Source organism: Macrotis lagotis, chromosome 1, assembly GCF_037893015.1.
Source record: "Macrotis lagotis isolate mMagLag1 chromosome 1, bilby.v1.9.chrom.fasta, whole genome shotgun sequence".
NCBI lineage: Eukaryota > Metazoa > Chordata > Mammalia > Peramelemorphia > Peramelidae > Macrotis > Macrotis lagotis.
Window position 1 is genome coordinate 569,110,173 of NC_133658.1, and position 24,315 is coordinate 569,134,487.

Here is a 24,315-nt window from a genome sequence, read left to right on the forward strand (position 1 = left end):
TCTCAAAAACTTTGTGAAGAATACTATAAATATTACCTATATTCTGGAGAGTAGAAAACTAAAGTTCAGAGAGATTAAGTGATTTGCCCACAGTCTTCTATCCAAGAAGGTTTGTGAGTATATTCTTGCTGCAGATCTCAGCTGTTTCTAAATCCAATGCTACTTCTACTAAACCATTCTACCAACTCCTCCTTACATGAAGTAAGTTCACACACATTACTGGCATAGCCTAGATGCTACTGCCCCAATGATACTATTTCATAATAGTATCATTAATTCAAATTAATTGAACCCTGTCATAACATCATGAATTCCTGCTATAACAAAACTCACCATTCATTTTATGACCTTCTCCTAAGAAAATCACTGCCCTTTGCTATATTATTTCACCTAAATTTGTATTTTCACAGAATGAATTAATGGTGATAACACAGATTTGACTACTTAGATGATAAAAATGGTGGTAACTTATAGACTAGTATTTAGGTAAAAAGTGGTCCAATCAATCAATTAGTAGCTTAATCTGGTGGCATTACACTAACTAAACACTGGAGATAGCAAGCATCTGGCCAATAATCCTAGTCTTATGACCCCTTGCATCAGATTGTTTTACTTTGCTAAGCACTTGTAATATCCCACATGGAAGAAATTGGATATCTGGCTTCTGGGAGATTGTTGCTGATATATAATGGGAATGACAGAACGATTTTGGAGCAGGTGTAGACATTCTCTGAATGGCACAGGTCTGCTAATTACATAGCAATCTCCATATGTCAGCTTCCAGTTGTGAAACCAGAATGGTAGATGCCTTCACAAAAGCTTTAATCAATCCAAGTCTTGGCTCTCTTCCTTCCATCTCAACTCTTGATTTGAGTCCTTTGCTGGTGGAATCTAATGAGCGACAAGGGAAGGGGAGAGAAACTTCCCAACCTGTAAGGGTGACACATAGCCCTGTGAATGCCTTGTCTTTCTCTGCCTTGTCATTTGCTCTTTTATTTTAGGGGATGGGTTTCAAAACTGTGACCTTGTAAGTTTTTAAAAGTCAGGAGAGGAATCATTTCAGAATTTGGGTTACCAGAAATCTGAGATTAGACTTCTGCTAGGTTTTATAGTAATTCAACATGATTGTCCTGAAGCGGAGAAACATGGGCATGGGAGCGATGAGATCAGTTGGAGACAAACTTTGTAACACTTTTGTTTGCATTGTTAAGGGAATCTTCCTGTTTTCTTTATCATCTAATTTAGGCCACATCTGAGGGCCTGACCTTCAACCTGATTTAGATTGCATGGTCTTCTGCTGGGGCAGCCAGGGAGAGCAGGAGCTGGGTAAACACCCAAGACCACCCAAAAGAGACCCCTCCCCCAAAGGCAAAATCTCCAATGTGGGACTTGGGTCACTCCCAGATCACCATCCCTCCTATGGACTCTGGGGGAGAATTCAAGGAGATTGGGGAAGGGGCTCTGTCTCTTTTACTTCCTAGCCTCATGCTGAACCTTGGTCAGCTGGTCTGGCCAATTCAATCAGCAATACATGTGGTCTTCTTTTTAATCTCTTTTTAACTTTTCTATTACTTTCTTAATATGTGTGACTTCTTTTCATAAATCTCTATCTTCTTTCCAAAACCTGCATTTCCCAGGACTGAGTCGCAATTCATCATGGGGTAGGACCAAACCCAAGAAACAAGTCACTGACAACAGACCCAAGTAGCAAGGAAAGAGAAACCATCAAGATCAAATTCAGTGATAGTTGAGATGAAAACTGATCTAGAATCAATGCTCTATCTGGTAGAATTTGGTAGGACTAAGACTAGATAGAAACTACTGGGTCATAAGAACTGGGATTATTGCTCAGATGTCTAGTTATGTTTATTACCAATGCTTAATTAATGTAATGCTGGCAGATTAAGCTATTAATTGATTGATTGAATCATTTTAACCTGATTGCTAGAAACTTTACCAAGGGACTAAAAGTAGTCTAAGTAAGAATATATTTCTGAAATGTTTTGAGAAAATATTTGTACTTTTGTTCTCACTATATCTTCAAAACAAATAATCCCCAAGAGAAAGTGGGGTTCTATTTAATGATGGCTAAGAAGGACACATCTAGAATAAAGGCTTGAGCCTAAGGCATTAATTAGATGAAAGACATTCCTATACCTCAGAAGTACCCCTAGAACTTGAATTGAAGATGCAGCTTTTCTTGCTCTTGGAAATTGAGACCAGAAAGTTGACTCTACACAAAGAAAGGAAATAACAATTCTTGCCTTCAAGGGACTTACTTTTCAATGAAGGGGGAAGCAAAGTGTAAGATTTAAATAGTAATAGGGCAGCTTTTTTGAATTTTGAAACTAAACTGATAGGATCACTCATTTAAAACAAACATTCATTTGTACTCTTGTGCATAACTAACTTGTCACTGATAATAATGAAAATTCTAAAACAATTCCACAAAAATCATGTGATAGTGATTTCATTATACATATTAGCACTGAAAATTGCATTATAAGATATTTACTAGTCATTCCCCTTCAGAACCCTTCACTTTGCTCATCCATCTGGAATGAACAGGTATCTTTGCTGCCGTGTATAAGATTGTGTAATGGTTTTAAATCTAGGACATAGCCTTTTATTGCATATCCAATCGATTTGTTAAGAAGCTGATCCTGAGCTAATAGGGCTGTGGGCATTAAAATTCATTCTTTTAAAAATGTTATCTGAATTGCATGCTGCAACCAGCCTTCATACTGTATAAACTTGGCTGTATCTATTAGTTCAGAATTTTTTTTTTGTACAAGCCAAGATGAAGATGCTTGCAATTATTGTTGTTGTCATCTTTACTGTTTTACTGATTCTAAATTGCACTGTTGTTAAACTGAAACATGCTATTTTATGAATCAATAAAATAACTAAATTTATTAAACATCTATTATGTATAAAGAAGCTAAGTTGTGCAGTGGATAGAGCTTTGGGCTTGGAGACAGGAGGACCTGAGTTCAAATTAAGCCTCAAAAAATTATTAGCTCTGTGACTCTGGGTAAGTCACTTGACCTGTTTCCCTTAGTTTCCTCAACTATAAAATGATCTGGAGAATGTAATGGCAAACCACTCCAATTTTTCTGCCAAGAAAACTGCAAATGGGGCCAAAGAGAGTAGGACACAATTGAAATGACTGAACAAAACATTATATGGCAAGCATTGTACTGAGAGACTTGGAATGCATGCCACAATCTGTTTTTTCTCAAGGAGCTTACATTCTATACAGTGTGAGGCAATAAATACATATACAATTATATGTCACATAGTTTAACAATAAATAAAAGGTTATGAATATGAGATAATTAGGCAAGGTCTGCTGTACAAAGTAATATTTGAGTCAATCAGTTAGGTATTTTTTGTTTACTATTTATCACGGCAGTACATTAAAGCAGCTAGATAGCCGAATGGATAGAGTGCTGAACCTGGAGTCAGGAAGGCTTGCATCTTCCTGAGGTGATATCTGACCTCAGACATTTTGTGTGACCCTGAAAAAAAGTCAGTTAACCCAGAGTGTGTGTGTGTGTGTGTGTGTGTGTTAAAATGAACTGGAGAAAGAAAGGGCAAACAACTCCAGTATTTCTCTGTCAAGAAAATCCCAAATGGGATCAGATACAAGTGAAAGGACTGAACAACAAATGTATCAGGCTCTATGCTAAATATTTTTGTCCTCAAGGAGCTTTTAGGCCAATATAAGGTGAAGACAACATATAAAAGGAAGCTGAAGGGTGCTAGGGAGGAGAGTAGAGTCAAAAGAAGCAGCAGAAGAGAAATGAAGAATGATTGACTTGAACTCCTCAAAAAGGAGCTACCAGGAGGAGCCTCTTTATCTTTTCAATGGGAAAAGTGATACTCAGAGGCAAAAGGATGTTCCAAGATGAAAGCTGAGTTGAGTTTTACAATTAGGGTAGCTTTGAAGAAAGTAGAGATTATAAAATGTAAACATAAAGAAGCACATTAAATAAAATAATTTTTAAAAGAAGTGCATTCCTGTAATTGAAGACAGCCTATGCAAAGCTGCAGACTGGAGATAGAATGTTGTTGGTGTAGAACAGCAAGAAAGGCAAAATAGCTGGACCAAAGATTTAAATTACACTCTATAGACATGGGTATAAGACCATCACAAACAGAGGTGGGGGGGGAGAAAGAGATAAAAGACAGACAGACAGAGACACACAGAGAAGGAAGAGCAGGAGGAGGAGGGAAGGGGTAAGGGCAGGAAAAGAGAGAGAGAGAGAAGGAGGAAGGGACGAAGGGAGGAAGGGAGAAGGAGGTGTTAAGTGGGTTAATAAATTGAACAGTTAACAATTACTATAATTCTAAACAAAAGGGTAACAATCACTAGATTAACCTAGGAAAAGCCTTATTTGATAAGAAATGGTTTTTTTGTCAAGAGGTCAATAAATAATAAGAATAATAAGAATCTTTTATGTTGTCACATTTTTCCAAATTTACTATTTTTCTAATAATCTTATTTCATGATTTTCTTAGGTGCATATATCTCCTTAGAGTTTTTCTCAGAATCATAGAAAATCAGAGTAGGAAAAGATCTTAAAAGTCATAAAATCCAACCCCAAACTGAATAGGAATATTCTCTATAATCTAAACAATCAACAGGCATTTTATTAAAAACTTCCTTTGAGCCAGGCACTGACAGGCAGTCATCTAGCCTTCACTTGGAGATTTTCAGTGGTAAGGAACCAAAACCTAATGAAACAAAATATTGCTCTTTTGGACAATTCTCATTTTATAAATTTTTCTTTTTTCCCCATTCATACTGAGCCAAGATATTCCTCTTTGCAACAATTAATCACTGGTCCTAGATCTTCCATTGGGAGCCAAGTAGTATGAATCTAATCCCCTTTCTTATGACAGACAACCTTTGGAAAAACCTAAAGGTAGCACTAATTTCTACTTTCACAGTCTTTACACTCTTAACTGAAAAATGTCCTGGTTTTCCAATGATTCTCATACTAAATGAGTCCCCTCGCTTTTCTGTACATGCACATTTGTCAATGTAGAATACATTATAGCCAAAATTCAACAGAATGATAGAAATCTGTCATTCTTTTATAATGTCATTCTATAGACACATTAAAATTGCAGGTCACAGAAATTCACAATTTGCTTAACTGTAAAATGGAGATAATAATGGCTTCTCTGTTTCAGGGCTGTTGTGAGAATCAAATGAAATAATATTTTGAAAGTGTTTATTGCAGTGCCTGAAAAAAAAGTGGACAATAAAGATACTTATACTCCTCCCGTCTCATTGAAACCTGAAGAACTTCTTTATATAAAACAGTTTATAATATCCACATGTCTCTCATCTTATTCTTGTATGGTTTGTTCTTAATCAATGATAATTTTTTCCCCCTTACTTTTTGTTATCTTGTTTAGATTTGAGTCATTCTTCCATACTATCTGTATCTTTTCAGGTCTTTGTTATCTTTCTCCTTTGTTGACTCCCAACTTTATGCTGTTACCTTAAGTTACAAGTATTCAGCTTTTACTTTAGCTGTCCCAACAGGCAATAGTACCATCATACCATATGCAGGGGAAAGTGATTTTCCTTCCCTTGGATTAGGTACAATACTTTGTGCTTCTCTTATATAAGTAACATTGTCATTTTGCATCATTGTTCTAGACATACTATATCATTTCATTTCTACTAAACTTTCAGCTGTGTGTGGGCAAGGAAGATCTTTTATTTAGTTATATTTAATTCTGAAAAGGATTAATGATGTCTTGACTTAAGTTAATTGAATTTAAGTAAAGCAGAGTTACAAAATTGTCAGCCTTATTTTCTCTTCCAGAATCATCAAAATCCAGTGACAAAACAAAAGTCAAGATGATTGGCAATGGTTCAGGATGTAGTGAATGACCTTACTGTTTTCCATGCCTGATTGGGAGCCAAGTAGTATGAATCAGGGTCTAACTCTCCATAGCATCTGCTTCAGCAAATGTTTATCAAAAATATGTATGTACAATGCTAACCTGACTGTTCACTGCTGAGGGGAGGGAAGTGGGAAGGAAGGATGGAAGGAAATTTTGTAACTTAAAAATATACATGTACATATGGATAAAAAATAAAATATTAAAAATAATATAATTTGTATCATAGAAAGAGTGGGTAGAACATATCAAGGAGTGATATGAGGTGACTGTATAATGTATGTTGTTAACCCCAATCCTGCATCTGTTGTTGAGTAGCAGGGTTGAACTAACAATATATTAGCTTGTTCTTGCTTCTGGAAAGTTGTGGATGCTTTGAGGCTTTCTCCATTCGCTTCTCATGAGAATTTTAATAAACATTTCCTTCACTCAAAAAAAAATTCTACCAACTACCATGACAAGCTATTCAAATAATGATTCAGCACAGTATAAATAAAGGACAATTGACCTGTGAATCAGAATGCCTTGGTGTCTAGGCCTGGCTCAGTCAAAGAGTTGTGTGATGCTTTGGACCACAATTAACTTTCCTGGAAAATGAGAGACTTAGTAAAATTCTAAGGTTCTTTCCTTCTTTGGCAGTCTGGATTCTATACACTTCACTGTTTCATGCCATGGAGCTATTCAAAAGCAGAGCAGTGAATAAAGCATAACAATGTCATGCCATGATTATCATACCTCAGCAGACAAATATCAATAGAGTCAACTCTTGATTATGCATGAAGTACAGAAAACACCATACAAAAAATCACTAATAATCCAAGTCTCAGTCAAGCAGATAGATTCAACATCCACCTCCACCTCACCTTCTCAAGAAACAATTTTCTGCAGCAAAACTGTCTTGACTTTTTGGCACTTTGAGCCTACCCCCACTTAACATCCTGGAAGAGGTTCTATTATCAATTAAATGGACGAAAGAAACTAGAAACAGTGACAGAAGGAACAAATAGCATAGGGATACACTAGCCAGATAGGTAGCTTCTCTAAGAATGTTAAAGCTAGTAGGATAGTGTCCTGGTATTCAAAAGATCTGATAGCAAAGTGTCCAAAACTTAATTTATGCCAACATTATTGTCTTTGTTCCTTAGTCAAGAGGAAGAATTGTCATGTCAAAAACTTCATTAACAGGGGTGACTAGGTGGTACAGTGGATAGAGCACCTACCCTGGAGTCAGGAGGACCTGAGTTCAAATTCAACCTCAGACACTTAATAATTACCTAGCTGTGTGGCCTTGGGCAAGCCACTTAACCCCACCACCTTGCAAAAACTAAAGAAAAAAAACTTTATTAATAGAGGGAGAAACAAAACAGGAGACATAGGGATTATTTTGAATGTTAGAAAAAGAGGTTGGTTTTATATTTAAAAAGTCATAGCTAAAATAGCTTGCATGCCTTAAAATGTAAAATAAAATATTTGGAGAGAAGTAGGGAAGGGAAGCAATCTGTTCATAGAGGAAGGGAGTACTTCTCTGTGTGTATGTGGGGATGGAGTTGAGGGAGATGTAGGTAACCAACTGAAAGGAGGGTAGATTACAGGGCATACAGCAGGACGGTAGCTATTATATAGAATTGGATAGAATTGAATGAGAACAAAGTATCACTTTCTTCATTTGTAAAATGAAACATTTGAATCAGATGGTTTTAAAAGTATCTTTCTCAATCTTTGATTTAAGATCCTAACAATTTACAGGGATATGTATCCAAAAAAAAACCCTCAGCTTTTTTTCTAGAAACTAGGATTGACACTGAAAGAAAACAAACTCTTTCTCTTGGCTCCCCAATGAAATAACTATATTCTGTTCTTTGAAGGAAGTGACACTCATAATTATCCTTTTTTTCTCATCATGTTTTCTTGACTACATTCCCTTTCTTCTCCAGTAAGTTGCCCCTTTTCTAAATAGTCCTCCTCTTGACTCTCTCCAATCTTCCTTCTCTCCCCATGGGCTTCTTCTAAATTCATTCCCAGGAAGAAGAAGCATTTCAGGATTGGGGGATAGATTAGGCAAAGGCACAGAAGTGGGAAATGGAATGCCCAGCTTTCAGCAATAGTCATGAAGAGAAGAAGCATAGAATAAAGGAGCCAGCTTGTCTAGTAGTTTAAATGTCAGACTGTTTATAATTTATAGTATATCATATAAACAATGTGGAAGCAATGATTTTCTTGTTTCTTCCTTCCTTCCCTCCCTCCCTCCCTCCCTCCCTCCCTCCTTCCTTCCTTCCTTCCTTCCTTCCTTCCTTCCTTCCTTCCTTCCTTCCTTCCTTCCTTCCTTCCTTCCTTCCTTCCTTCCTTCCTTCCTTCCTTCCTTCCTTCCTTCCTCTCTCCTTTTTTCTTCCTTCCCCTGCCCCCTCTTTCTTTCTTTCTCTCCCTACCTTCCTTCCATTTATTCTTAAGACTGGAGTTGGATTTTACCATGATTGATAAAGCAAAGACATAGCCAGAGATTTGAAAAACTGGAAGCAAAAGGACCTGTTTGCAGGAGGACCAGCAGAGTAGTAGCAATGGGAATGCAAATAAGATGGGAAATATAATGAAGACCTTAGAAAGGGAAAGACAAAAGTCAAATATAGCTCCATCATGGAGTTGGAGTGACTAGAAAAATGGAAGCTCCAGTAACATAATAGGCTAAATCAGAAACAAAATTTAGTTGGAGAAAATGAGGGGAGGAAGGTGCAGGATAGAGTAAGAAGGTGATAAATTCAATTTTATACATGGTACCTATGTGATCCTGTGTTGAATTTATCTAACTGGGAATGTCTAGGAGACAACTGGAAATATGTGAATCTGGGGACTGGGAAAATCTATTAGATTTATAGACTGGGAAGTCACCTACATGCACACTGGTGATGGTAAAAAATGTGGAAGTGGTAACTCAACAAAGGAAAGAATAAAATAAAAGTATATATATATATATATATATATATATATATATATGTATATATATGAGGGTTGAAGACAGAATGTGGACAAAGAAACTAAGAAAAACTAAAGAGGCTGTCAATCTCAAAATGGGTTCATTGTGATAAAAATTAATTTCCTCCTTACCTCCCAATCCATTTCCTTCAGTTATTCCCAGCTACCAAGGACTGGAGAAGGTACATCAAAAGAAGTATCTTGGAGTTTCCACAGATCTATGTAGAGAATTCCCAATGAGAGAATTCCTTTAATTACTGTAGGTGAATGCCTGGTATGCAATTTACAGTTTCAAAAGGTCACTTTGAGCCACTGAGGGAGTAGGTGACTTATTAAGGATTACATAGCCAGCATTAGAGGCAGAATTTGAACTCACTTCTTACTGACTCAGAGTCTGACTTTCTAATCACTGTGTCATACTGCTTCTTTCTAAAATTAGTACTTAAGGAATGGAAAGCAATGGATTTTTAATAATGAAATTTTCAGGTATCATAATAGTCAGGTGGGAAAGGTATTTTTAAAACAAAGTAGATGAGTAGAGCCCCCCATACCACCTGGCTTCACCTCCTCTCTGCATAACATAGGATAATAGACTCACACCTATTTTACAAATGAGGGAGTGGGGTAGGGGCAGGGGGTGGTGGTATTGATGATGCCAGGGACATTGAGAGACTTGCCCAAAGTTATACGACTAGTTAGAAAACAAAGATTACCTATCTGAGGTCCACAAAGCAACAAGGTAAATGCACTTCTTTTCAGTCTGCTGGTCACACTTTCCAAACTGTTAAAACTTAAATTGCAGAACCAGTAAACAACTCATGTTGATATAGCCATCCCTGTTCCCTGTAGCATTGTATATTGCATGTAGCTTAATCTAGTTTTTAAAGATGTTAGAGGTAGGGAGTCCATCACTTCCCATGGGGCAACAGTCACACTGACCTCACAACTGGGAACATCTTGGTGATTACCTACGTTTTCTTTTGGGGGACTTTTTAACTTTAACTTAAGATATTTTCTGATGAAGTCAGAACATGGTACTCCTTGCCAAAGGATACCAGATACCAGAGAAAAAAGAGAAATAAGAAGAATTCATATTAGAAGATTTCAGATTTCCCTGAGATGTGAGCAGATGGGTAATTCAAGCAACACAACTAGTGAGAAAATAATCCCCGCAGTCCTAGAAATTCAAACCATGAAAAGTGGTCAACAAAGGAATGAAACCATTGAAAAACAAACCAGTCTTGCCCAGCATGTGAGAGCCTTCTTTATGTACAGTGAACAATAGTGATATTACCATTTCAAGGAGCCCTGACTTCCCTTCTCTTCGAAGAGAGTTGAACCACCTGTACAGTTTCCACCAGAGAAATACTTCAGATCTCTTTTCACTTACCTAAAAGAAAGAGAGAAATAGAGAAAATCATTAAAGAAGATATTTTTACCACAGCCTCTCATTTTGGTTGTGCTTTTCAAACATGGTAAAATACAGATATATTTGTTCAACCTCAAAAGTAGTATGCTTCACAGATACAATTTGATCCCAGGTACTGGCTAGATTACAGAGTATATCTGCTATCTTGGAGCAAACCTATTAAAAAATTATTACCATAAGGTTGATTTCTAGGTAATGAATTTTGGGTGTATAGACAAGTTTTAGTGATGCCCAGAGTCATAGGGGCAATTGAAATATAGAGAAATTGCAGCAACTCAAGAAAAATCCAAATCTTCCTTGATCTATATAGTTGCTATCATTCTTCAGGAGGTACTTTATTTTTTATCTCTTATCAGTCTTCAATTGATAACTGCTCCACATTTTTTTCCCAAATATCTTGCCTATATAAGATTGCTAATTCTCGACATTGAGAACACAAAGATTATTCCTTATTTGATTCAGGAAATACTGAGAGTGTGTGTATCTGCAGTGTCTTTTTCTTGGCAATCTACCATGTTGTGAGGCAGATAAACTACTGTAAGTAGCCCTTTCTCACACTATCACCTGCCCACCCACACTCCTACTTTGACTTTTTATCAATAATACTTAGGTCATAAAAGAAAAATCTGTTAACCATACTTCCAGTGCCAGAAAATTTTATGTCTCTCTGTCTATGGCTGTCTCTGTATCTCTGACACACACACACACACACACACACACACACACACACACACACATATATGAATATGCATATATACATATATAACATTGCCATTACAAAATAGAATTACATTTATAGATTCTAAGATCCCAGAATTCCCATAACAGGCAGTTTCCAGAGGAAAAATCTTTGGATGTGGATGACCTTGTCTATAGCAGATGGGAAGTGCATCTGTCACTGAGAGAGGCAGGAAAAGCTTTGTTTATTTGACTGAGAACAAGAGTCTCTACCTCCTTGGCTGGGTACTATAAACTTGAATAGAACCATTGGTCATAATGTCTTGAGAAGATTGTTGACTCTTCATAAAACTACAATGTCTTTTTTTTTTGGGGGGGGGGGTCAGTGCCATTAACCTATCTATACTTTGCAAATGGATTTTCACTCTCATCAATGATATGGGCCAAATTTATTGGTTTCCTTCAAGATTAATTCAGTTCCCATTCTACACTCTTTCTGTCTCTCGTTCTGGAGCTCTCTCTCTCTCTCTCTCTCTCTCTCTCTCTCTGTGTGTGTGTGTGTGTGTGTGTGACTTTGAGTTCTGATTCCATACTTTTAAAGAGATATATTCCATGATTGATATGCTCTCCTTCCTCATCTCCAATCTCTTTTTTCCTCAAATCAAAAACTTGCCTTCTAAGGGAAGACTTGCTCCCAATCCCCATTGCCTTTCAGTTTACCTCCCTTTTACATAGTTCTTTCTTTCAATACATACACAATTTATGTCCTTTCACTGTAAGATCAGGGATGTAATGCCATGACATTTGAGTGAGGGGTTGTTGTAGTAAGTCACCAGCCTTACTCAGAGACCAGATATGATTTAGGACTATTGAAGATGGCCCTGTGGATGCAATGCAATCAGGGTTAAGTGACTTGCCCAGCTAATAAAAATCAGGCTCCAAGGCTTAGTTCTGAGTTCCAGGGCTCTATACACTGCTCCACCTAAGTTGTTTGTACTTTGTAAGAGCTTAAGAAATGATTGATTGCCTTCCAAGCTTCCCACTCTCCACCAATCTCCCTCCAGCCTGCCACTGGCCAAACACCCTGCCTTTATTTTGTAAATTACAAAGGAATGAAAGTCAGAGATATCCTGAGGGTATTCAAAGAAAAGCTACTTTTCCTCTAGTGAAATCAATGTAGGTCCCTTCAGGATTTTACTCTTAGGAGTCTCCTATTTGCTGGCTCTGTGCTATCCAGATTGTATTCTATCTTCACATCCACAAACAGTATTGAAACCCTTGTCTTCCATCCTACTTCCTCCAAGAACAAGAACTGAATTTCATTCTGGGAGTTTGTGACAAATGAAGCTGTTATCAATACACAATGTTACTAAATGAGCAAACCTGCCTCCCAGCCCCTGTGTACCTGCTGTTGGCTGAGGGTAAGTCAATGCCCTTTAATAAATGACTGAGATTAGACTGGAATTGGCAAGGGCTCCAGAAAATGGACTGAAAGCCCATTATGGAGGAATTATGGAGAGGATAGAAAGGGACAATCTGCAGGAGTGTCTTAGAGGCCATTAGTTATAAGAAAGTGTCTGATTCTTATAAGTTTTTTCAGTGTTAGTCTTGAAATTCCCAAACCATGTAAAAATAAACTATAAATTGTTTTAAAATTTTAGAATCAGAGATTCATAGAATGCAAGGGCAATGTTGCTGGAAGGAATCATCTAACCTCATTTCACAGATTTGAAAATTAAAATGACTTCTCCCCAGTTGCTTAGTTAGATTATCCAAGGAACAATAATTCAATCCAACTCAACAAATACTTATTAAGCATCTACTAACACAGTTAGCTGATCCAGTGGATAAATGCTAAACCTAGAGTGAGGAAGGCACATATTCCTCTTTTCAGATCCAGCCTCAGTCATTTATTAGCTGTATGATTTAGCAAACCACTTAACTGTGTTTTCCTCAGTTTCCTCACTTATAAAATGAACTGAAGAAGAAAATGGCAAACCACTCCAGTTTCTTTGCCAAGAAAAGCTGTAATGGAATCACAAAGAACTGGACACATCTGAACAACAAACAACAAAAAGAATGTTCTGACTCTCACACATAGTTCTTCTGACTCTAAATTCTTCTGGTTCCACTACACCATACTTCTAGAGAATAATATTCTGACATAGTTTCTATACATATTTAGACATACTTTAATTATAGTAATCATGACTTCTATTTGCATCACTGCAGTTTACAAAACATTTTACACATATTTAATCTTTGTGGCAACAGTCTCCTTCCAATATAGAATATAAAACCTTGTATCAGTCGATCAACAAGCATTTATTGAGGATCTACTATGTGCCAAGCTTTGGGGATACAAAATTAAAAAAATGAACGAATGCCAGCTTTCAAAGAAGGGAAAAAACATGTATAAATAAGTATATACAGAATATATGAAAGATATTTTGGGGAAGGTACTCGGGCATCAGGAAGAGCTTCATGCCAACGACATTATATAATAAAGGCAGATTATGAGGTAGATATAGAAGCCTAAACCTTAAGCTAAAAGGGTGCTTGAGAGACCATTTTACACAATGATAGCATTTTACAGAAAAGCCAATTGATTTGGCCAAGTATTTATTAAATGTCTGTGCTAGGCAGACACAATGGAAATTCAAATACAAGCAAAAAGAAAAACAATCCTTATCTCCAAGGAGCTAATGGGGGAGCCAGTTGTATCAAGAAAGCATTTATGCCTCAGAAATTGTCAAATGTTATAAATCAGGACCTGATTGTTTTGTTAATGATTGATTTGAGAAAGGGTTGGAGGAAATGTTAATAGCAGAGATTAAACTTTAAACTGAAAGAAAAGTCTATGGTGGAAGGAGACATTATAGGGCCCAAAGATATTTTCAATAGAAGATCTGGTGGGTATCATCTGGAGTGAGAGAGGCTGAAAGAGATGGAGGTATTTCCTAAGGCTGACTTGAGCTTTCAAAATAAAGAGGTTTCTGGGGCAGGATAGAGAAATAATACAAATTTTATCAGAGACTGGATTTGATCCCCCACCCTCTGACTATTCTCAATTCCTTTCCCCACTATATTCTTCTGTAGTCTTTTGACCAGTACAATTCAGGTAATTGTCTTTATTAGGAAAATTCTCCTTTATTAAGAAAGTTCACCTTGTGGTAAGGGCAAAAATTGATTATTTAAGAAAATATCTGAAAATTTTCACAACATCATTGCAATTCAATTATTGTGTTAAATTCTATTAATGTAAGCATTAGTTTTACTTGGACAAAAAAAAAAGCAAGAGAAATAGTGTGGGGTAGTAAAACAGGTAATCTATTAGATGCCAGAAGTCCCCATTCCAAAGGCTATCCTCTGGAACTTTGCTGTTTGTATGACAAGTCACCTCACCTTTCTGGGCATCAGTTTCTTTGTAAAATGATGGATTGAGACTAGTTTCTTGCCATTTGTAATCCTTTAATCCTAAATTTAAAAAATCAGACATATTCTCTTATTTCAAGACACATTTTATCATCTTACAATACTTCAATAATCTGAAAGCCCATGAACCAAGGGATCTGTTAGGAAGACTCAGAAGATTAAAGATTTAGTGGCAAACTAGCCCAACACCTGATTATATACTTGAGAAAATTGAGACCTGGGAAGTTCAAGTGACATCACATAATAAAGGTATCAACATAGCCTATTGGAACAAGACCTAGACCTGGGAGTGATGTTTAATCTCTCATACTCCAATCAAGGGTGAGAACATGGGGAAGAAAACAAAGTGGAATCAGAGGTACAAGGACTATGAAGGAGGGCATATATAAAAATTTGAAAGATGACACTTGAATAAACATGATGAGTGATCATGGAAAGGATGATATAATAATTGCCAGTATTGGAAACAGAAAGGGTTTCATGGAGACTATGCTAGAAGGAAGAAGTTATAAAAAAATAGAAACTATGTATATATGGAGAGATAGATATCACAAGATTGGAGTGTAATCTAATAATCTGATAAACCTGAGGCACTGGACTTCTAGAGAAATATGAAAGGTTAAAAAGCAATGTTAACTCAGTAACCATCTGTCAGCTGACTTTGAGGATCTTGTCATTGACACAACCAGCTAACCATATTGCTTGTAAAAACTCTCCCAGGGACCTTTTCTTGAAGAAGATACAGTCATTGATGATGTTTACCGATAGAAAGCACACCTCCAGTTATACAGATATATAGGTTTGGACCTGTATTTCCATCTAAGGTTGAGAGACCCCCATTAGAATGTAAACTCTTTGTGCATAAGAATTATTTCATTCCTTGTACATATAGTCCAGTATCCACTACAGTGCTTGGACCACAGAAAGTGTTGAACAAATACTTATTGATAATTATCTATCAAAGTTAGAACTTGAACTCAGATCTTTTGGGTTCTGAGATGGGTTCTTTATAATGTACACCACATTACCACAATATGCAGTGAAAGTCTGAGCCAGAGAGACAGGTAAGGAGAGACACAAAGAAAGACAGAGTCAGACAGTTGCAGAGATAGAGATAGAGAGACACACAGACAGAAACAAAGAGAATCAGAGAGACAGAGTCAGAGAGAGAGAGAGAGAGAGAGAGAGAGAGAGAGAGAGAAGAGAAGAGAAGAGAAGAGAAGAGAAGAGAAGAGAAGAGAAGAGAAGAGAAGAGAAGAGAAGAGAAGAGAAGAGAAGGAAAGGAAAGGAAAAGGAGGAAAAAGGAAGGGAAGAAGGAACAAAGGAAGGAAGGAAAGTATGAAAAGAGAGAAAGAAAAAGGTAGGGAAGAAGGAAGGAAAATTGACAGTTGGAATATAGAAAAACATGCATCTAAATTAGAAATTGGACAGGATGCTAAGGTTAACCTACTACTTTTACAAAAAGGTTTATGAGCCCCTTAATCATAACTCATCATCAAGAAGTGGATATAATGACTTATTTAAAAGGGAGCATCACCAGGGGCATATAGACTCAGAAAGTCACTGAAGGGAAAGAAAGGGAGAGGGAAGAAAAATGCAGTTCCATACAGATTCATGAGCATCACCTGCAGAACTGGGATGTTTTCCTGAAGAAATCCCATTTGAAAGTGTGATATAAATCTGATACATAAATAAATAATGATTTTTAAGTACTAAACAGACACAGCCTTCCCATGATACTTTCATCAAAGTACCAGGTGCTCTGGCATCAGATTTATTTTGAATTTCCTTAAAGGTTTAACTATTCTCTTCCTGACAATAGAAGAAAAGTTTTTTAAAGTAATTTTCACATTTATCCAATGAAATTCCAGTCATATTTCTTCTAAAATTCAATACATCATCTTACTGGTTTAACCACAAACTTTGGTCAAATATTCCTTCTGCCAACAATATGGCATTTATCTCTGCTGTCCCTTCTCAAAGACCATTGACCAGAATGGTCACCTATTCTCAATTTATGATTCTACCAATGAATTCAAGAAAAGACTTCTGAACTCCATTCAGCTGAATAAATATTAAATAATTTGTATGTACAAAACCTATTCTTGGTATTGGGCAGAAAACAGAGGGAGATGCATATTGTTCCCTCAAGGAATTTAACTTTTAGTCAGAGATTTAAGATATGGATCGGAATTGCATCAAGGATGACAGTCATCTGGTCCAAGCCCATTATTTTACAGATGAGAAAACTAATATCCAGAGTAATTTACTGATGCTGTTAGAACTCTCCCACTGCACTATATAATCCTGGGTTGCAGATTTCCACAAGGCATGGCTGTGTCATCCAGATGCCAGTATGGTGACATTTTAGAGTATAGTATTGAGAGGAATGCAAAGTCCAGAGCTTAAGTCTAAGACAGACACTCTATATTGTTCAGTTACTGATTTTTTTCACACACAGACACACAGACACGCACACACACACACACACACACACACACACACACATATATATATACATACATATATAAATGTATGTAGACAGTAAGGTGAGGCACTTGGAGTTCTTTTCAAAATTATTTTTTTAAATGATCAAAAGAAATACATTTGGAGGCTAGGGGAGATCAAGATGGACTTTACTTTTTTCCAAAACAAGCTCATGGACACCCTAAAATTTACATGAAACTTAAGAACCGTAGGGAACAGAAGAAATGAACCATGCATAACAACCTGACTTTTTTTGGGGGGGGGGAGGGGCTTTGGAGTAATGGAAGTTTGAAGGGGAGAGGGTGGATTCATGAAAGAAAATATTATGAAAGGTTCCTTAAAAAGGGGGAATCATATACATTGGAGGACAATAAGAAAGATTTCATGAGCAAGTAGTATTTGAAATGGACATTAAAATGGATAGTATTTCAACAGTTGAATATGGTAGCAGTTCCTTGTAGAAATAATTATATGAACATAAAGCATAGAGGTTGAAAACCTAGGATGTGTTCAAGAAATAATGAGTAGTCTAATTTGATTATACTGAAGAATGGTGATGAAGAGGATATCAGAACTGGGACCAGATCATGGAACCTTGAGAAAATTGGGCTTGTATCAGTAGTCACTGAAAAAATTGAAATGAAAAGAAAGTGTTACTGTGACTTAGAAAAAGAAAACTTGTAGTCATGTGTAAAATGTTGAAAGAAGGAAGACAAAAAATCAATTAGAAAGCTAACAAAATAGTTTAAGATGTAATGAGGATTCAACTTTAAGGTTTTTAATGATAGTGGGATTTTAAGGGAGGAGATGCCCAAAGTTCACCAAACACTATTCTCCTCATCATATTTACTTCTCAGCTCTCATATTCTTTAACTTAATTGTGACCTTCCTGGTAGGTCAAATTATTCTCTATCTTGTTAAAACTCTCTGTTCAGTTTTGAAGAATTGCTCTTTTTCTGATCATTCTTTGCGAGTTTGCTTCTTTTACTTGGTTGCCTAAATATAGATGGCTTCTAAGGTTTTAAATTGCTTGGTTCTCTCCTTTCTGGTCTCTGTACTTCAGTGATCTCATCAATTCTGAGAGCTTCAAGTATCACATCCTTGTAGATAATTCTCAACCTATACTCTAATACTGACCTTTCACTTGTGCTTTAATCACAATTTGCAGTGGCCTGCAGTTTATTGAAATCCCTCAAACTCGATATTCCTAAAATAGTTTTCATTATTTTCTCATATAACATACTACTATTTAGTAAAAGTCCCATTTTCCCAGTCTTCTAGAGTCAAAAAGATCTGTATTTTTCTACATTTGTGTCTTTATCTATTCTCTCTCTCCATCATTCCCTATATCCAATATGTTTCCAAGTTCAATCATTTTTCAAACAAAATATGTAATATCTAGCCTTTATTTTCCATTCTCACTATCACCATTATAGTTCAGGCATTCATCATCTCATGCCTAGATTATGGCAACAGCTTTTTATTTTATCTCCCAGTCACAGCTCTTCTTCTTCTCTAATTCATCAGGATCACCAATGCCAAACTACTCATTTCAGGGCAGGTTTTATCAAGCTATTCTTCCTATTCATCAGGCCATGAGAGCTTTCCATTGCCAGTCTCCATCAAATGTAACCCTTTTGTCAAAACTGAAAAGGACCTCAGAGGTTGTCTAATCCATCCAGCCACACCCTATTCAACACCATAAATCCATTGGTCTCTAGTACTATAATCATGATCAAAGATTTAGAAATGGAAACTCTCATTTTACAAATGGGAAAAATAGACTTAGAGAAGTTAGTGACTGGTCACATAGCTAGGAAATAAATGCCAGAGGTAGAATTTGAACCCAGATCTTCCTGATTCAAGTCCAGCATTCTACCTATTTTCATGTGCTTCCTCTCACTCTCTCTTTCTCTTTGATGCCTTTGATCATCCAATTTTCCTTTCCCTTTACTTTTATTAATCTATTCCTTTTTAAAGATTTTCACTTTACTTTTTTTTATTATTATACTCCTTTTTTAAGGTCCAACTCAAGGACCAGATCCATAAAGAACTTGACCTTTAACTATAGCTCCCAATGATTATTAATTTAGAGTCCTAAGAGTAGTTATAAATCTTGATTTTACAGTTGAGGAAACAGAGTCTTAGAGAAGTGGCGTACTACCATGAAGGTAATAAATAGTAGAGGCAACATTCCAGACACAGGTCCTCATCTTCAAATCTAACACCCTTCCTTGTAATTCTTGTCCCACATCCTCACATAAGTTTGCCAGAAGTGATTGAACAAGTAGACTGAGGGGTTCTTCCTCAAGTTTTCTTCACATACAAGGATGCAAATACCACTGGAATCATCAGGCTTTCTGTTGGTTTTACCTTATTTCTACCACACAACCAGACCATTACCTTTTAAATCACATATTCCTTTGACGACATCCTTTACACTGCTTCTCCTTCATCATTCTTTGTTCATAACATATTACAGCTTGCTCACACCCACCATGCATCCCTCTATTATCCTTTGAATTATCAACTTCAGTTCTTCAGAGGGTGTAGTCTACCATGACTCATAGCCATCTAACATCACCAGAAGAATATTGGTATTAATAGATGGTCCTTTGTTTTCAGCATCTATAATTAATTATTCATTAGAAACAGTTTTTTTCACAAGTCACTGCATCTCCTTTTGTTTAAGGCACTTAATCCTCTTTTCAACTTCCCAATTCCTCTATTTCCTTTAAGTAGTGCAAGAGAGATTACAAAACACTTTCAGAAACCTTTCTTCTTTATTTCCATCCTCTTTCTTCAATACTTTCCTTCAATATCTAACCTATACTTTCCTTCACATATCTAAACTACAAAAAGTAAAAACATAAGGCGGTGGAACTCTGGTTCAAGTCTTTGGTTTCACTGCCTGAAGTCTTACCCCACTTTAATCTATATATTTGCTGGAACTGTCAAAGGGAATTTCTTCAAGTGCAGGTCTAATCAAATGGCTCCACTTCAGAAAAAAAAAATCCCTCAACCACTTCTTACTTACTTCTAGGAGCAAATATAAACCCATCTATTTTGCTTTTAAAATTTGTCACTACCTTGTCCCAAGTTATAATTCCAGTCTAATTACACACTCTTCTTTATACACTCTATTGTCAAATTGATTTGACCTTTTTGTTCCTCTCACATATTACTTCGTTCTCTGCCTTGGTGTTCTGAGCATAAAGCTTGGTATCTTGTTTATTTTTGACTACTTAAATGCTTTGGGTACATGCTATGATGGATAGAGTCTGAAAGACTCCTCTTCCCAAGTTCAAAATCTGTCCTTAGATACTTCCTAATTGTGTGACCTTGAGTGAGTTTAACCCTGTTTACCTAAGTTCCTCATCTATAAAACAACTGAAAAGGAAATGGCAAATCACTCCAGTGTCTTTGCCAAGAAAGAATCAGACATGATTGAAACTATTGGACAACAATAATAAGAACAAAAAATAAATGTTTGTTGAATTAAATTGAATCTTATATAAGTACCACAAAGTAATTCTCTTCCTTTTACCTTATACTTCAGAGCTTTTTCTCTGCCACTGATTTTGACCTTGCACTTGCTGCCAGGTCAAGCTCTGTGATCACAGTATTATTTTTTCTGATACATTTTGTGTGTCTCTTATCCAGGGAGTGTTCCAAACCCAGGGTCTCTTAAAATACTATTCCAATCACACCAAAGATTTCACAGATAACTCATTTATTCTGGATATTTATAGCCAACTCCAGGAGAAAAAGCATCTCTGGGTCTAGTCCTCCATTAGCCACCCTAGCACCACACAAAGACGAGGCATCATTAATTCCATCTCCAGCTCCCCTCCTCTTCTTTTCCAGTAGAGTTGGAGGAGTAAATTGCATTATATCCCTCTGCTCAATAAACTATGTCAATTCCAATAGAAACAATATTAAATATGGTAATTTCCCCTCTTCTTTTCTTAAACTATTATATCCTCCAACCTCAGTCACACCGACCTTTGAAAGAAAACAACTGCAAGGGATCCTGGGTAATGCTCTTATGCTAATTTGCTAGCTAATTTGTAAAAATTAAAGAGTAGCTGTTATTTTGGGATCTCTGGGAAGAAAAAGAAAACCAATGAATGGGGTCTAAGTTATAGGAGTCAGATTTTAGTTCCATTAAGAAAAGGCTTTTCTAAGAGAACTAGCCCCCATAATGAAATGTTCTCATTCATAGGAACATAGAATCATAGATAAATTGTTTAAAGAATGCTCTGATGGAATTTAATCTAATTCCTTCACTTTACAGATGAGAAAACTGAGGTTGAAAGAGAATAAGAGGTTTTCTCAAGGTGAGAAGAAATTCCCATTTCAGGAAGTTTACAGGGAAGATTGAGTATTTGTAGATTTTTATTTTTGGTAAAAGGGATCCTTGTTCTAAGTAATATTAGTTATAATTGCTAGCATTTTGTAGTGCTTTAACTTTTTCAAAGCTTTTTTTCAGTTATGTTGTTTGATTCTCACCATAATCCTGAGTAGATGCAGTTGTGATCCCCATTTTTACATTTGAGGAAACTGAGGCAGGGTTTTCTGGCTTGTCCAAGGTCACACAGATAATGTTTGAGGTCAGATTTGAAGTCAGATCTTTCTAACTCTAGGACCTCATATCATCATGTGCCTAGGAATTTTAAGAAATGTTTATTGACTGATTCACAATTGAAAGACTGGAAACTTCATTTTTATATATGCAGAAATATGGGAATTCCCATAGATATCACAGATATCTTCTGGGGCAAGTAGCAGGAAAGAGTGGAAAGAGGTGGTTTCTTTATCTCCTTGTGTCTTCCTTCACCAAATCCAGACAGCTAAATTCAACTTTTTGGGAATGAAAACCATCAGAATAATAGAATGTGAAAGTTGGGAGAGACCAACCTTCCTATGGTACAGAACAAGAAACTGAGGCTGAGAGACCTAAAATGACTTCTTTGAGGTCACAGTGCTAGTTAGTGGCAAAGCCAGGCTTGTTTCTTATGAATAGTGCCTCAATATACAGTTACAATGGCATAACATTTTAATTGGGCTAATGAACTCGATTTAATTGAGTGCATTGTGTAAATGGATCTGGCAGACGGCTTTTATGATAATGTCAGTGCTATGGCAATGGTTCAGTACTGACTTGTGTGTCTTAGAAATGGAAGGATCATATCTTCTAACAGGGCACAGATGAACATATGGAAATTAGAGAAATATAAATAACCCTTATCTTTGCCTCAAACTCACACACAAGCCCTGACTTGAAGTTTTTATGATGTTGGGGGAAATTTGTAAACAAAATATAAAGCCATACTTTATTTTGACACGACTTCGTAATTTTCCCAAGATAAAAATATGCTCTATTTTCTAATATATCTTTTTCTTCCATATTGACTCAGGTGCAATCTTTGTACCATGTCAGCTTAAATGAACTAATTATCTAAATAATACTCATCACTCTGGCACTAAAGTACTTTATAGTAAGTACCAGGACAGAAGAAGGTGCAAGCATCATCAATCCATATTTTGTAGCAGGAGGTTAGTAGATCTAGGAAAAGCAAATGTGCATTAATTACTTAATGATGATAACAATAACTATAAAAGCAACTGTTATTTAGGTATCACTTTAAGCTTTTCAAAGTACTTTGTGGATGTAATGCAAGGTCCAGAATCTAAAGCATTAGGTTCAATCTTTTTTTTAATGTTTTTTTTTTTTGTGCAAGGCAAATGGGGTTAAGTGGCTTGCCCAAGGCCACACAGCTAGGTAATTATTATGTCTGAGGCTGGATTCGAACTCAGGTACTCCTGAATCCAGGGCCGGTGCTCTATCCACTGAGCCACCTAGCCGCCCCATTAGGTTCAATCTTGAGATAATTCCTAAAATCCAATATTCCTCTTGCTCATTTTTTCCCCTACCCAAAGTTAATCCAGGGGGATTTCAAAATAAAACTCAAATGTAACTCATGTCTGGGTGGGGAGTATAGTGGGGAAACCACTACAGTTGTGACTTCCAGTGTAATTACTGTAATTATGTAATTACTCAAGGTAACAATCCATATGTCTGAGACAGAAAAGCCTTTATTCCATGCCATTAAAAGTCAGAAAATATCTAAGGGCCTCATGGTGGTTGGAAAACAATCTACAAAAATTTCCTCTTTTTTGTCTCATTTTTTCCCCCTTAGGGATTATTCCAACTCCAAGTTCATGACATCACATACTTGGACTCCCTTTGGAAGGAAATTGCTAAAAAAGTCCATCCCCTTCCTTCAATTCTTGAGAACTCTGCCTTAATCCCCAGCAATGCTTTTAGAAATTCAGTTTTATGATACTACCCTTATATATCAGTGAAAAAATAATAAGTTTGGGATTACTTGAACTCTCTACCAGTTAGATAAACATCAAAGTCCGGGTATTTTGTTCCCTCATATAGTAACTTTAGTAATTTTTCTACCTTTTAGGATTATACGTCTTCCCTCCTCAAAGATGAATGTGTTCACTCAATTTCCTGAACCTAAACAAAGAAACTGAGGCCTTGACATTTCACCAGTTGGGTATTAGGGCTCCTCCATCCCCGTCTCCATCCTGTTAAGGCCAAGAACTTGGAGTCCAGCAACTCTCAGTTAGAGCTGCATGAGAAGTATTTATGTGACTTCCATAAACCTCTATTCCAAAGCAAAAATTCTGTCCTTCTCTGTGTCTTCTCTGAGTTCTACTGCTTTTTCAGGATATGAAAGACTATAACTGGTGTGGGGGTTTTTTTTTTGGGGAGATGTGGAACAAAAAAGTTAGCTTCGACCTATAATGATATGAGCCAACAAATTTGCTCCAAATTAATGTGCTGCATTGTCCCTGAGGTACCAAGAGTCTTATTCATGCTTCTATAATACTATGCAAAATGTCAGACTCACTAAACTGGAAGCTCCCATCTCAACCTTATAACAATAATGATAGCTAACAATGATAATAGGATGCCTACTATGTGCTTAGTGCATTACAATCATTATTTCATTTAATTCTTACAACAAACCTAGGAAGGAGATACTATTATTAGTCCTATTTCTACACGAGAAAACTAAGACATGTAGAAGTAGAAATAATTTGTCCAGGAAAATACAGAAGATTCTGAGACTGGATTTTATCAGCCCTTTCTTATTCCAGGTCCAGCACACTATCTATTTTACCATCTGTCATTACATTCTCATTTTATAGATGAAGACATAAGAGTTCAGAGAGGTGAAGGGATGTGCTCATGATTACATAACTAATACATTTCAGAATTTAGAAAGAGTTGAAATAAATAACTTCACATATCACTTCCAACCAGTGGTGCACTAGTAAATATTTAACAACTGGCTTTCTGGGGGAAAAAATGA

At 36.4% G+C, this 24,315-nt stretch overlaps 1 long non-coding RNA gene across 2 annotated transcripts in view; it reads left to right on the forward strand.

The window, feature by feature from the left end:
- The window catches only part of LOC141521449 (uncharacterized), an 86,255-nt gene extending 62,645 nt beyond the window's left edge, over window positions 1-23,610 (forward strand). For both annotated transcript variants that reach the window (XR_012477941.1, XR_012477942.1), the window contains one exon: window positions 23,401-23,610. This is a non-coding gene — a long non-coding RNA (uncharacterized LOC141521449). The remainder of the gene's footprint in view (window positions 1-23,400) is intronic.
- Window positions 23,611-24,315: the final 705 nt, after the last annotated feature.